Source organism: Argiope bruennichi, chromosome 5, assembly GCF_947563725.1.
Source record: "Argiope bruennichi chromosome 5, qqArgBrue1.1, whole genome shotgun sequence".
Taxonomy (NCBI): Eukaryota; Metazoa; Arthropoda; class Arachnida; order Araneae; family Araneidae; genus Argiope; species Argiope bruennichi.
The window spans coordinates 118,840,737-118,854,893 of NC_079155.1; the positions used below are offsets into that span (position 1 = coordinate 118,840,737).

At 28.2% G+C, this 14,157-nt stretch overlaps 1 long non-coding RNA gene across 1 annotated transcript in view; it reads left to right on the plus strand.

The window, feature by feature from the left end:
• Nucleotides 1-1,721: 1,721 nt before the first annotated feature.
• Nucleotides 1,722-14,157, plus strand: part of LOC129969451 (uncharacterized) — a 48,022-nt gene continuing 35,586 nt past the window's right edge. Inside the window, exon 1 of the long non-coding RNA XR_008784518.1 lies at nucleotides 1,722-2,015. This is a non-coding gene — a long non-coding RNA (uncharacterized LOC129969451). The remainder of the gene's footprint in view (nucleotides 2,016-14,157) is intronic.

The window sequence follows — 14,157 nt, forward strand, 5'->3', positions numbered from 1 at the left end:
TTCATTTCCCCCTAAAGCAAAACAATTAACAGAGATAAACCAAAAATGTGTTATTGGAAAACTAGTATAAATATAAACTAGAGTAGTATTTCCAAACAGGCGTGTTTATATAAATATATAAAAAATATATACAAAAGAGCGATAAAAAATAATATTTAATTTAATTAATTATTATAAAAATTATTTGAAGAGCAAATTGATTAAGAAAAGACCATAATTCTATTGTTATGCATTGATGATGATGTCGTGTCCGCGGTACTACGGAAAGGGGATGCAGTAGCTTCTGAGGGTAAAGACCCCTGAGCACCCGAGGGCAGAAGTCTGACTTCTAGCTCATATGAAGACGAAACTCACACATTCGCTTGCACAACCCCTTTTTACAGGGGGGCACATTCACACACCTCACAGATAGAACACAGATGAAGAACAACCATGCGCGAACCGGGATTCGACCCCGGGGAAGATGCGCTCCCCTTATGCAAGGACGCCGGCATTGTTATGCATTGTCTATTTTAAAATAATATTAGAAGTTACAACGATAGAAAAAATTAACGTTTTAAATCAAAATCATTCATATATAGATATAATTGAAATTATAATATGTGCATGAAATGGAAAAACAAACTGATCATTATTCTTATAAACGATATGTCCAGATGGGCTGTCATTCTCTTAACAATATCTCAGATCTGAAAGTACCACATTAACCGATGAAATTTGTAGTAGAAAACCTCATTCACATTGATAGAGTGCTTATTATTTGCAGTATACTTTAGATATAAATGTATAATAATATTAAAATATGTGTGCCCTTGAAATGGGATCTTCTCTATGCATAATGTTCACGAACAATCAAATCAAAATCAATCAGCAAAATCGGATTGAAACAAATAGTGATCTACTAACAGAATAATATTTAATGCTGGATATAAAATAAAAAGATGCTGAAAGAAAATCTTAAAAATAACCTGTAAGCTCATTTTGTTCCGAGAAGGGAGAAAATCGCAGATTTCAGCTTCATTGACCATTACTATTTACTCATGTTTAGGTTTGTTCGCACACCGATAAATCGGTCAATTTAGACATAAAAAAAAAAAAAAACTGTTCCAATTTCCAGATGTTAGAATTCGCTTCCAATTATGACGCAATATAAAAGGACAGGAATATTTTGATTCAACCTAACATTTTAAATGGCGATAGGTGATTATATATACTAATGAGCTATAAAAATTTATCAGAATGTAAAAGGCATTAGCAATTTTAGGATCAGAACTGCGTTAAATTGCACATATATAAGATTTGTTTATTTTGTGTCTACAAGAGCAGGTAAATAGCAGAAAGTATACTAAATATAGAAATTGATCGAAAAGTATTTTCGTTCTGTAAAAACATTGAAAAACTAATAATGCTATACTCTTCCTGCTTTTTATTTAATCAATAAATCATCAATTTTTTTAATAAAATAAATGGCACCAAATCATTGATATCGCCATTTTCTTTTCAAAATTGCTCCATAGTAGTAAGGTTTTTATTGATTTGCCTGGTTTACTGAATTTAAAGCGGCGTTCACAGGAGGCCAATTATTGCACGAAATAGAAGGCAGACTACGTCAGGAAGATCATGTGCCCGTAATAGGACGAGGGCAAATAGTTGTCGGCAGGAGGCAACCAATTGCCATTGTTCCAGTGGGATCACGTGATGTTCCTGAGGTAAGCGTGACTTCCTATTGTGTGCAATAGTTAGCCTCATGTGAACGCTGCTTAGAACTACAAACATGCAGAGATGAAATTCAACTTATGTGAATGAAAATCTTCGATTAAGAATTGCAAATAATTAAACCAAATGACAGCGATGAATTCTCGAATACTTCACTTACTACTTTCACATACTACTTCCTTGAGAATTTTGAATCTTGGTTGGATTTGATGCTTGTGACAAATGACAGACCATGAATATTCTAATTATCTTCAAAGTAAACTTCAGTGCATTTTTCCTGAATACAAATGACAGCAACCGTAAGTTAATGTCTTTTTTATTTTTAAAGTAATTTTTTTAAAAGTGTAAATATATTTTGAAAACGCTTGGTTTATAGATTCAGACCGTAAACAAAAGTTTTTGCAATTGCTTAAAACCATTTTTAAAGAGTGAAGATACTTTTTAGACATTCTAATTGAAGTTTCCCGAATAAACAGAAATGTATGAAATATGTGATCTATTATATATGAGGAAAATATGAAGAACAGAACACCAAGAATTAAAACACATTATATTAATGTTTTCTTTTATAAAAGGAATGTTTGAGTAATGTAAATAAAAACTTTAACTAATGAAAAAAGAAAACAATTTTAGTATGAGAACAAAACTGCTTATTGCGAACTTCATCCAAGTTTCAACAGAAAACAAAATTAAACTAATAAGGTATATTCTAAAATGACCACAAGGAACTAACAGATGCATAAATAAATAACTGCCTTTAAAGTTCAGCATACCAAAACTAAACTAAACTTAAGATTGTTTTTCTGTAAACATTTATTTCGCTGTTAAATATTTTTCAAGGAAAATAAAATGTGTAAATGCATGTGAAAATGATTGTGGTTATATATGGGAGGTTTCTTCTTTTATTATAAAATTAAGCTTAGTATTTTCAAAAGAAGATTGTTTATCAACGGATAAAAAAAAGTTCGGGAATTGTAGCTTAAAGAATTATTTTTCTGTGTCAGTTGTTTTCTACTACAAAATATATTCTGCTTTAATAGAATGCCTTTAAGGAGAATGAAAGGTGTTATTTGAAATTAAAATGATTCAGATATTGTATGGATTTTAAACCATGATTATATACAAAAAAAGCATCTGAACTAATTGAAAAATACCATTGGTCATTATCTTCAATTTCTTTACGGCAAAGTTTAGATTATTTTCTTATTACCACAGTGGGTTCAATGGCTTCATAAAATGTATAAAAACGTAGATGTGGGTACATTTTTCTCCTGTAATTGGCATTAATGGCTTTTAAAGTTATGCGTTCCAAAACAAGATTAGTGCTTGCGCAAAACATTGCAGGAACAGTACTTGAAATTCTCTTTGCGATAGATACCCGTACACTTTCCCGTCCTGCAGATGTTTCACTCTTTTGACCTAGAAGAAGTTCACCTGGGGCCTTGGATAGCTTAATGGTAGTATGCTCTCAACAGTTATGCAATCACTTTCACTTCCAGTGCTTTTTATGGGATCTGTTTCCTCTTTCTTCCTTTAGATATTTTTTCCTTGTTTTTCCAATCTTCTTCGAACTTCGTACCGGGTTAAATGCGGTGTAATTTGGTTAATGTCATTACTCTTCAATATGCCCATAGATCAAATGTCATCTGAATACCTTTATCATGAACAAGATTATACACGATTATTTTTATTTGATCTGAGTTAAACTTGTTTCATTTTCATTTTACAGTGTGAGTACTTGTTGTAAATGCATTATTTATTTCATGATAAATGCTAATTTAGGTGAAGATATATAAATATAAATAAATAAGAAAAATACAAAATATATCTTTTTTATTAATCAAATATTCTGAATGCGATAAACATCGTTATTTTCACTCAAAATAATATTGTTGAAAATATTCATCATTTTTCCTATTCATTGCTAGGTAACAGAGCTAGAAATCATTTGGAAAAAGAAGCATTTACTATAAAAATTATACATGGGTAATAAGACAAAGTTGATAAGTTATTATTCTATTATTATATTTCTGTAACTTTCTCATAGAAAATGGTCTGAGTTTGAGTTGTGTTGTAAATAAAGTATTAACTGCATATGCCTATATCTTCAGCTGTGTTGAAAGCATAATATAAAGAATTATGAACTCTTTGAGGGGCAGTTGGGACAGCCTCTGTCCCATTTTTTTTAAATGTAAATAACCTTGTTTTTTTCTTCGAGGAAAAAGTATTTTAACATTATATATATATATATATATATATATATATATATATATATATAAAATCAGTAACATTTAAAATTATTTACAATATTATAAATTTTTAATTGATGAAATTTCTAAAATTTTTTTAAAGAAATTGCATTTTACAAAAATACGATTTCTTTATTAATTACTGAAATTAAAAAGTAACTCATTACAGAAATTAAAATTACTGAATTAAATAATTACTGAAAAGAATATATAAATGAAATTAAAAAGTAACTAATTACTGAAATAATTACTGAAAATAATTTATTAACTGCTGAAATTAAACTTTATTAACTAATGAAATCAAAATAAATGTCCCACCTCCCCCAAAAGGTTCATTGAAGAATAGAAGACAGCATATAAATTTGTGGGTTTGCTTTCAGTTGTTTGCAGTTGCTTTTAGTTTTCATTCAATGCTATTATTAATTTAGATTAATGTATTCATGTAACTTTCTAAAGGATTTTCTGTAAACTTCCATTAACTAGTATTATAAAATGACGATGTGCACAGTCAAACTAATATAAATATATAATTTATAACAGAATTAAATAAGTTTTTCACAAAAATTACAGATGGTCCACATGCCAGATGTGAATCGTGGCGAAGAATGTTTTAATAGCATTGAATCGTGGTCGGATGACGAAAGTGACACCTGTTATTTTATGACGGTTACAGATATTTTTATATTATAACGTGAGAAAAGAGTTGAGTTTATAAATAAATGAGAAATTCAGAAGGTTGACTGAACGCAAAAGTGCATGCAAAAATTGTACTTATTTAATTCTTCTATATCAAGTTGAGAATTTACGCTATACTTAATTCAGTAAAAAGTAAATTCAAATTAAATGTCATATATTGCTCTTTGCATACATTATCTCAGATTCTTCACTTGATTACTCAATGTTAAATGATCCTTTCAAAAAAATGCCCATCAGCTTATATATTATATCTTACAAATTTCCTATTTACTGGTGATTAGGGATTGCAATACCGGTTTACCGGGATACCGAATACCGGTATTTCTAGCCATTTGTACAATTTTGTAATACCGGTATTCACAAGTTTCAATACCGGTTTTTCGGTATTTACTAGAAATTTTTAAAATTGTCTCCACTATATGTTAAGGTATCACGAACATAGCAATACAGTATACGTTTTTGTTTTTATATCTCCCTAACAGGCGAAATTAATTAGCTAATTAATGTCTTAAATCTAAATGAGCGAAACATGGATTATCCCTGAAAGAAAATATAGTATCCATAACGACTGATGGAGCAACAATTATGAAAAAAGTTGGAAAGTTGATTGGCGCAAATCAGCAGTTGTGCTATGCACATGGAATTCAATTAGGAGTAATAGATGTATTATACCAAAAATATAAAGAACAGAAGAATCCAAATACTGTGGATATAGAAACTTCGGATTCCAATTTTGAAAAGAGTAAGAGTGAGAGTGATATTGACAATGAAGATAATGACAATGTAATTGTTGAAGAAGATATTGCTACTGAGGATGAAATATTAGCCTATCAAGAATTGCTTCCTATAATTTATAAAGTTTGAAAAATAGTTAAAATATTGAAACGTTCCCCTATAAAAAGGATATATTACTAAAATATATACTAACTGAAAATAAAATAGAATATATGTTAATATTAGATTCTAAAATACGTTGGAAGAGTTTACTCCTAAGGATGGAACGATTTTTGAAACTGGGAAATCCACTCCAAAAAGTAATAATTGACTTAAACCTGTAAATTAATTTTTCAGATAGTGAATTCGACTTAATATCCAGAACTATATCAGCTCTACTTCCAATAAAACTGACTATTGAGGCATTATGTCGGAGAGATTCTAATTTATTAACAGCTAATGCAACAGTAAATTTCATGTTGCAGTCACTGAAAGAACAGCATACATCACTATCTGAAGAATTATATATTACATTAAAAAATCGCACAAAAGAAAGGCATACCGAAATAGAAAATGTCTTATGGTATTTACATAATTCTAATGATTTTAAAAATGAAAATGAAAAGAAGAAAAGAAAATAACCATTTCAAATTTGTTTAAGTTAGAGTAAAGTTTCTTAAAATTTTTTTCCCACAAACCTATCCACATTCAGAATTCGGTTCAATTATCGAAGATTATGATGTCACTACTGTCAATAGTGAAAAGGAATTGTCTCTTGAAAGAAAATTAGAATTAGCGATAAATAAAAAAATTTCAACGAACCAAAATACAATATAGAAATCAGCTATATCCAAAACCATCCGACGAGAAATCGATTTATTTGAAGATGAGGGATTTAGAGGTAAATAGTTTGAAAAAGTATATTGCACATTTCTAACAGTACCACCAACTAGCGTAGATGCCGAAAGAGCGTTTTCGACAGCTGGTCATTTTTACACAAAATTACTTTTCTGGTTTAATGATAGTACAATTGATTCATTATGTTTTTTAGATCATATTTCAAAAATTTGTAATAGTACCACAAACTGAATAGTTATATTTACACTTTTTTTGTGATTTAAATACTTAATTACTTAAATACTTTAATTACTTTTTTTGTGATTATATACTGTTATAATTTATAAGTTACAAATTATTTTTTTGTGATATTTACACTCTCTAACAAAACTGGCTAATAAAAAAAAGAAACACATGTGTTTTCTTTCTTTTTCGAAAATTTCTAATACCGGTATTAAAACCGGTATCCCGGTATTAAGATTTAAAAAATACCGAATACCGGTATTGAAATTTTGGTCCGGTATTGCAATCCCTACTGGTGATGCAGTGTTGAAATTCTGTCACGTATTGGTCAATCATTAATAATTTGAAATTACGATGATGATAGATTTCATTAACCTTATTACGTTTATAAATTGGAATTCTAATTTGCTTAATGAATAAATGATCATATACAGACATGTAATGGTAGTTATCTTGAAAATTTTGAGATACATTTAAGAAAACTGCCTTTATACCGCTTGTGACAAGACAAGATTGTGATTACTAATGATATGCTTAGTTAAACCCTAGACCTACGCATTTATTTAACTTCCCAATTAGATGACGCATCCTGTTTGGAACATTTATTGTTATTTTAACCCTTATGTTCATTTTGTATAGCATACCATACATACAACTTTATAAAAATATACTGCCACTATAAAATAATTTTTAATTTAGTTTTATTAAACGATTTTTATTACACGATTTTTTATTTATTTTTTGATGTTTTTTATAGCGTAAAGAAGCTACCTATATACATTTTTTTTTTTTTTTTTTGCTTTTCTTCAAAAAAGCAACCTTGCCACGATAAGGGTTAATTACTATAATAATATAAGGGTATTTGATATATTTAAGCGGTTTAAAGATATATATATATTTTTTCATTTTAAACTATTTGATGTTTTTATTTAACCACCGATTTAAAATTAAAAATTCAGTAATTCGTTGCACGATTCAGAGTGTCTTCATTGTGTACCAAGAGACTAAATTGAATGTTGGTGAAATACATGAATGCGGCATCTCTGATATTTGGTTATCTCGCATTTCAATCTGAGGTTTAGCTTGAAGTAAGAAGAAGGAAGCCATATTAAAATGCGCATCGAAACTATCTTCTTGACGTATGAATATTAAAAAAAATGGTATAAATGCAATTAATATGCACAACTGTAAATATAAGAGTAGAACTTAATGTGCCACTTTTGTAATCTGTATCCTTTAGATGAAGATCTTTTTCCTTCTATTCATTCTATTTTGCCTGACAGATAAAAAAATGGAATTAGTAAGACATGACATAAAACTGAATAATTCGTGTGCGATAAACGGTATTGTCAAATAAGATAAGTTTATTTAACTATTCTGAAACAAGTTTGATTCGTGTACGTGTCGTAAATGCAAAAGAGAGCTGCTAACTTTAACTATTTTTGTTACAGTTATATTTATAAGATTAACTTCATATAAGAGTCAGGATAACGAAGTTCAGAAATATATATTTATCAAATAATATCCATAGCATTTAATTCCTTATATTATTATATTTTGAATAGGTTTATCTACTAACGAGGAATTTTATTCCATTTTGTATTTTTATTTTGACTTAAATAATGAAATTCACATTTTTTCATCCGACGTTGTACAGACTGTATGGCTGCATTTTTAAATCTTTGGATTTCATTTTTAATTAAAATTTTTAAAGCTTTAAAAAATGAATGAGCAGAAATTTCTTCAATTAACACAATTCAGTTAATTGGGTTAGAAGCACGTACCAGAAGTTCTCATTCAGTGTAGAATTTCATGGAAGTAGAACATGCCTATGTTTAGTTTACATCATTGTTCGGTAAATATCATAATCTAAATCTGTTAATAGACATTTAGCAGACGATTCCTTTTCAGACATTTTATAACTGCCACTATTTTTATTTTGTAAAAATATTATTAAAAAGTAAAAGCAAACGATTTTTTCTTTGAAAAACATATTTTCTTAATATTTCGTTTATTTGTTGTATAATAGCTGATGATCAATTGTAAACCTTCTGGAATCTGGCAATGCTTATAAGATACGCTGTTATGTTGAAAGAATAAACAAGCCGACGGAATTCTAAATTGCTTGGAGTATTATTTTAGTTTTAAGAATTTAAAATGCTCTGCAGGCTGTAACTTGAAACTTAAGAAAACGGTTAATTTTCTAGAAAGTATGCAAAAATTATCTTGTTTCATCTCGTCTTCACCGTATGAATCTCATGTGTTTCGCACTTATTAATTAGATATTCTTTTCTCTACTATAACTGAAAGGTAACAAAGAAGTAAGCATCGTATTAGATAATGATCTGAATCACTAATATGATTCATGGCAACTGGCCTATTAAGACATTTCAATGGATCTAAAATCTATTTGCTGATGTATTCAGCATATTTATTTGTATTTAAGAAAACATATTTTCTTGTATACATATATAAGATGTATTTTTTATTATTATGAAGTTACTAAAACTCCCCGAATCGGCAGACGAACAGTTTTTATTTAATCATTATCGATGTTTTAAGAACAATGAGTTATATCTTTGTTCCTTAATTGTTTAACCGGTTTTATTTATTTTCTATTTTTTCCTAATACGTAATCAGCATCTCAGACTTTAAAATTTCCCGCTTAAAAACTGGTCACCATAAAAATGCATGCAATTAATCTGCAATTTTAATTAACACATGAAAAAATGCAAAAGACAGTTTTTGGGTAGCTATCAAATAAAATCAGTATATATATTTAAATCTGGAATCGTGTTTATTTAAAAGCCTTTAACATGATTTTTTTAAATCGTTTCAATAATAGCATTGAAGATATATTGTAACATCTTGTGTATAAAATTGCCTATTGATTGGAAATTGTTGTTGTATCTCTTTGAATATCCTCTGCATAAGTGCTTGACATGTGATTTTTAAAAAATAGTTGCAACAGAATTAAATACATGTTTCGTTTTGAGAAAAAAGATCAGCCATGTCTGAGCCAAGTTCTGAATATTATTTCCTAAGGTTGTAATTTATAGATTCAGGAGCAGCAATTTATTATTTTGTACGTATAATCACTTCTTATAAGATCCTTGGTTTTGTGTAAATGTTTTTTTTTTTTTTTTGCTGATCCTCAAATTCACCTATTAATGAATGTTATATCAATCTCAATTCTCTCAAGTAGGCTTGCATTGCGTACATTTAAATGTGAGCAATTGATCTTACACATGTAAAAACTGGCAGAATAATTTTTCACGCGTCAGAGATTAGCACTAATACTTATTGATAGATTGCAAATGTAATTGTTACTAATATTTTGTTGTATATGAATTTCTACAATGTTTAAAGTTTATGCCATTGTTATTATTTTTATGCCATAATGTTATATTAATTTATTTTTAAATTAAGCTCTATGATTTTATAAGCTCTATGATGATATGTGGCATAAATTTTTAATATATTATATTACAAAAATAACCATTTCTATGCACTTGATGTATTTTCTGTTTATCTTTGTCATATTTGATATTACTATCAATGTCAAATCCACAAAAAAGTCAACACAAACGCGTTACGACCAGTGTGAAACACATTTCAGTTTTAAATCGCCACGAGATCTTTTTTCTCTCTGTTTTTCATAAATTCATCAAAAATATGATTGCGTTATACGTTTTTTGTACCAGCAAAGCGTTTAGAGACGTTTATTTAAAAAAGCGCCAGTAAAATTTATTATTCAAATTTTTTATATGAATTTCATAAAATGTTCAAATATTTTTTGAATAACTATATTTTTACTATATTATTTAGTGCTTTTAAAATGAAATGTCTACAACTTACAAATTTCTAATGCAATTTTTTTTTTGGATTGAATGAATTTACATTTGAAATACCTAATGTGTTTTTTAAAGTTTTTCAGAATTAAATAAATTTACCTTTTAAATTGTAATGTATTTTTCTTTATCTTTGATTATTTTCGGTTTTCAAAGTTTCATTGTTTTTAAAAGTCACTATAATTAACTTTCAAGTTCTTAATCCTTTTTTTTTTAAATATTCAATACATTTTTGTTTTAAATCTCATGTACATTTTTTCTTGTTTTTGGAATTTAGATTCCCAACTTTTTAATTATTAGTGTATTTTTTTAAATGTTTATAGATTAACTGCATATACATAATGAATATTTAATACGTTTTATAGTCTGGTCATCCAATTCTTATAGTATTTATTTTTCTTGTTTTTTTCTGTAGTGTTCATTTTTTTCTAATAATAAAAAAGTATAAATAAATGACATTGTGTGACGTGTTTGCCAAGCGAGGCGTAAAAGAGGGATACAAATTAAAGAATTCAGAATTCCTAATTATTGGAAGCAAAATAAGAAAATCGCCATGTTCATACTGAAGTAAAATTTTCTCAGTATGCATATGAAAACCCAAATTGTATTTGATTTTCATAATTTTATATATTGTTTATTCAAATTCCCACAATTCATCAAATAAAAATAAGTTTCAACAAAAAATATTGAGAGCAGTGTTTCAATGCAAAACTATCAAATTGAATTGAGTACGAAGTTCAAAAGATTTAAGAGGCAACGTTTAAAGAAAAGGAGTAATATTAAATTCAGTATCAAGATTAAAAAAAACAATTTTAAATTTTCTCTCTCCCAATTCCTTACCTTACTCAATTTCTTTTAAGAGAATGCGAATTCAGTTTTAGTAATTGTATTGTCGTCTTTGATTTATAAAAGAAAGATTCATGAGGTTTATAGGTCTTAAAATCATTTTTATTTTTTTCAGCACAAATCAGTTCCGTGTGTTGTCGGAACTGCTAAATCCTATTCGGGATACTAGAAAAATAGGCAAGGCAGAGACAGCAAATCGTGACAGTTATTAATGGCACTTAAGAATTTAATCAATCAAAGTCTTAAAGGTATTCATATCAAAAGCTGGGAATGTTTATGGCATTCTTAAGTAATATGGGTATCTAGAAGAACAGATGTTGTCTGTATGTTTCTTCCTTGTTTCCTTTATATAACGGACATGCGGTAATTTATTTTCTTTTTCAATGACATTAAATAATTGATTTTCTTTGTTATAGAAATTGATCTGGATCTGATCTTAATTGTATTGATAGTACCAGTGCTATTTATATGTTCATATGATAAAACAGATGGCACAGTTTGTAAAATTAATGAATTGTAAATGATATATAGCTTTTCAAAGAATGTTTTATTATTTTTCTTCTGTTTATCAGTGGAAAGAATTTATTTTGGCACTAAATGTATAGAATCTAGTATTTTCGAATCCACAAGTTTTGGTTGCGTAGGTTTTAAGCTTGGATCTTAATAAGTTTTGTGACAGGCAATTACGCATTCAGCTTGGAATTTTTAAATTAGCTGTTCAATGAGTTTGCACATACATTACCTAGTACATTTATCTTTAAGGAATTATTTTGTGCAATTTCCTTCTTATATAAACTGCGATATGGAGTTATAGAAAAAGATATATTCGTTTTGAAGAAAACTTTCTACGCAAATTAAGCTTAAAAATTATACTTCAAATAATTTTTTTTTGAAGGCACTTAATTTTATTAGCAAATATCCATTTTGTCAAAGACGTTAAAAAGAATGAAACTTTGTTTTAATTAAATAATTACTGCTTCCATAGTGAAAGATATCTTTACCATTAAATTTACTAAAATATTTTATATAATTCAATGTATGTCTAGAAATATGAAGATTTTCATATAAAAATTTAGTTTTTATTTTACATTGGTTATTATCGCCAGAATACAGGAATTCTAAAATCGTATTTTGCTTTTTAATGATGTTGGATATTTTAAGTAAATTCATTCGCGAATATTTCATCGAGATGCTGTGTAAATTTCATACGTTGAAAGTCACAATGATATGCAGTTATCTGTTATTGAATAATTATTTTTCCGTAACACCACTTGTTGGAGGCCATTGAAAAATAAAAAAAATGTTGATTACGATAATTAACAATGAATAATTTATTTGGTATATTTTTTATAATTCAGCTAATGAAAGATAATCCTTAAGCAAATCATATAAATGGCAACATTTTCTTAAGTAATGAATTTTTTTTTTCGAACTAGTATACTTTTTTGATGATTTAAAATACTGGTTGATTTTTCATTTAAAATACTGGTATACTTGAATGATTTTTAATTATCTTTTCATTCATCATTTCATTTAAAGAACTGGTATACTTGAAGGATTTTTAATTATCTTTTTATTCATCATTTCATTTAAAGTACTGGTATACTTGAAGGATTTTTAATTATCTTTTCATTCATCATTTCATTTAAAGTACTGGTATACTTGAAGGATTTTTAATTATCTTTTCATTCATCATTTCATTTAAAGTACTGGTATACTTGAAGGATTTTTAATTATCTTTTCATTCATTAGGCACACTTCAAGTGCTGATTACGTCGATGACATCATTATGTATTCCCCTCAAAATAAATTTCTGTTGCATATAAAGTTCCACTTCACATAAAACTACCATTATTATGTACTTACGTCAAAAGTTATGATTCAAATTAGCGCATGTTCCAAAAAGATGTAAAATGTGAAAATGTATCTTAATATTATGAAGAGAACCCGGAAAAAAATGTCTATTCGAACCCTATCCGTTCCTCCATCTCGTGTTGCCTTCCATCACGAAGATCATTGTTGTGAGTCAAATTTGCGTGTGCAAAGACGCTTTTACACATTTGACTAGTGAAATGTAATACTGATCTCATTTTGATATCTGGCGGAAGTTCTTTGGACTCACGCAATTTCATATCTCAGGTTCAGGATGATTGTGCGTAATAGGTATATTGCCGCACTGATTTACTAAACTCTGTATGCTCAATTGTGCATTGTAAGCGGAGCATTAGTGTGAAATACACTTCACTGACACATTTTGAGTGGGAAGGTCATATGAAGGACAATCATACTCACGGTTTAAAAAAAGTCTTATCAAAACAAGAAAAAGAAAAGCTATAAAAGATTTTAGTCAATTCGAGAAATTTAAAAAAAATAGATCGAATTCCATTTTGTGAAAGAATCTTGATACTTAGAAAGAAAGAAAGAGCGACATATTCATTCAAAATTCTTTGTGTTTAGTTCATTCAAAATTGTGTTTATTAGCTCCTGTAGCAAATTTGGTTGATTTATTTTTAGTGATATTTAAAAATGAAAGAGAATAGTCTCTCTGAAACTTCTTCGCATACTTGAAATAAGGATATTGGACTTCCATACCTACTTAAAAATTGTAGGCTTCACCAACGAAGTGAAAGCTGCGAGAACTCAGTCTCATACAGTCTTCGCCATAGTGAAGATAATTTAATTAAATACATAGTTTGGAGATCTTTTTCTCCATCAAATGAAACCTATATTTGGGACTGAATTCCAATTTTAAGAATAATATATTAGATACAAAAAATTCTGTATCTAATTCCATCGAATTTGAATAACCGCATTTACAGCCCTGCGAATGTGCAGATTGACAGAAGAATAAATTGTGGATTTGGATCGAAATTCGGAAGAACTTTTCTCCTTTAATGATAAAACCGTGTACAAAATATTATCAATTTAGATCGTTGTTTTGTAGTTATCGTGTTCCTTCACTTTCAGACAAAAAGATTTTTTTAAAAAAGGGCTTCTGTCAAATG